We start from the raw sequence: 2,516 nt of genomic DNA on the forward strand, positions 1-2,516 counted from the left end.
GCTAGGAAGAAGAGTAGAGACTCCATCTTCACATTTCAAGTTGCATAGTTGTTGCCATTGATCTTTCCAACTCCCTCCAAGCATAGGTTGTGTAGAGTTAATTCCATTTTGAACTTCTCACAAGTGATGTGTTGAAGGGGGATTTTTGCACTCACTCAACTTCCCTCTACCTAAATGCTACAACTTGCTCTGATAGCATGTGAGAATATGAGGAAAGAGAGAGGAAGGAAATAGACATAACTCAAATATGAGAGAGATAATGATATAATGCAATGGAAAGGTATATTAATCAAGGATCTACCATGTGATACAATTCAGGTACTTAAAGTACTCAAAGAGATACTTTAAAGTACCTTTTATTGTATGCAAAAATTACTCGAAGTACCTTGATAGGTACCGTGAAAGTACCTATGATACACAGTATAAGTACTTTTTGAAAGACTCAATGGCTTATCCCCAAACCCAAGCTAAAATCTAAAGCCCTAAGTGAAATGAGTGTGTTATTCCAACTAAAAAATTCTCTACACAAAATGATTCAAAGCATTACAATGTCTCTCGGCTGCTCTCACTCTTTGTTCCCTATGTGCTCTCTGTGTTCTCTCTACATTCCTGTTGAACTAGTGTCCTGGCACATGTTTATATAGCTACAACTCTCAATCTTGAGCATAATTTGTGGATCCCTTTGGTACATAGATGCACCATAATGTTAGGAACACTCTTTTTTCACACTTCATGAAGAGATCATAGTTGTATCTCCGGTAGGTAGGTCTCAAGTTGGTATGTTGTCTCCTATGTGCATTAAGAAACCTAATTGGCACTATTGTGGGTTGCATATCTCCACTTCTAAATTAAAACTTTAAGATCCATTTGATGTGACTCTTCTTCACAGAGAAGGGACAATTTTCTCTTCATAAAATTCCACAAGAGGGTGGCTGTATTGAGAGATATTGGCTCCTCAATTCAAGCTTTTAGCATGCCTGAAATTGCTCCTACCTTTTAAGTACTTTCTAGCAGTCTTCTAAGTAGTTATTATAGAGTCATCCAATGTATATAGTTGATTATATAGAGTTTCATAACCATCCAATATGATTTCAACGAACCATGCTAAAGAACCATGCCATCATACTACCATGCCAACATGCTTGACGTAAAAACACAAAACAATAATACAAAAGAAAAGCAGTAGTGCCGGCAAAGCAAGGAGAATTAACGTGAAACAAACCTTGCAAATGAATATCTGAGGTAAAAGGCAACACAAAATTTGATTTGCAAGTAGTGCAAGGAAAAGTTACGACGCAAGGCTAGACAATAGCATTGAATTTCATGCAAGCTGCTCAAAAAAGGCGGCACTAAAGAAAAGAAAAAAGATCCAAGCTTGTAGCACAAACAAAAATGCAAGCAAGACAACAATTTGGCAATAGTTCAAGCAAAAATTAGCGCAAAAGGATCCACAGAAGCAGTGCAACAAGAGATTACAGGGTGTGTGTGCTCTCAATGAATGTGCACACAGACCTTTGGTATACGACGCAGTGTCCACATTGTCTTATGAATATCTGTCTCTTCTACTATCAACCCACTCTTGTTATCTTCGACCTCTTGAGCTGCCATTGTAAATGTTGTTTGTGTTCCTCAACGATTACAAGGAACGTTCTGTGTGATATATTTAGGTCGGTGCGACACGTTCTTCTCCTCACAATGTACTGTACTAGCATTTTTGCGCCTTCTGGCTCCTGTTATATTATCTCCCTCCATTGTTGGTCTTTGATATAGGGGCGTACCTCCCATGCCATCTTCAATCTCTTTAGCAATGGCTGTCGGACCTGTTGCTTTTCCTTGTTGTGCACGTCGACTAGGTTTTTCTACTAAAGGACGTGTTCCATGATATCTACCTTCGGCAAAGGCAAGCATCTTCACACTTTCCAACAATGAGTTTGATAGATCGGAAACGATGCATCGTACAAGCTCAACAATTCTTTGTTTCCCTCGCTGGCTAGCCAGCTTGCATGCTTTGTTTCTACAAGGTTTGTAGTTCGAATGTATGACAAATCATCTACTTCCTACAAACTAAAAAAAGTCTTGTAAATGCATTGAAGTAAATAATTATACATGCCACTAATACAGATTCCACATAGTTTTACCCCAACAAAGTGCTTTCTCCAGTGACAGTTTCGCACGTGCCACCAACTGAGCCAACAATCCATCTGGGACAAGTTACTGTCGAATACTTTACCAGTTGCCCACCAAGCTCGAATAGTCATATACAAGCTTGTTGCCTCATCCTCACTCCTTGCACGTCACCAAAGTTCACATAGACGCTTGTGCTTGTCCTGGAAATTTTTATGCACGTATTGCATGGTGTGAATTTGCAAACTTTGCTCCCGATGAAGCAAGTAAGAACATTCTCTTCCCTCCATAGTATTGTCAAGCCCTCCATTGAATACAGATCGAACAACTCTCCAATTTTTCCCAGCCTCATCTGCCATGAATCCTCTAAAATCTTCTAGAAGGTGTCCACT

This window comes from Adiantum capillus-veneris, chromosome 16, assembly GCF_014529385.1.
Source record: "Adiantum capillus-veneris isolate H3 chromosome 16, ASM1452938v2, whole genome shotgun sequence".
Lineage (NCBI taxonomy): Eukaryota > Viridiplantae > Streptophyta > Polypodiopsida > Polypodiales > Pteridaceae > Adiantum > Adiantum capillus-veneris.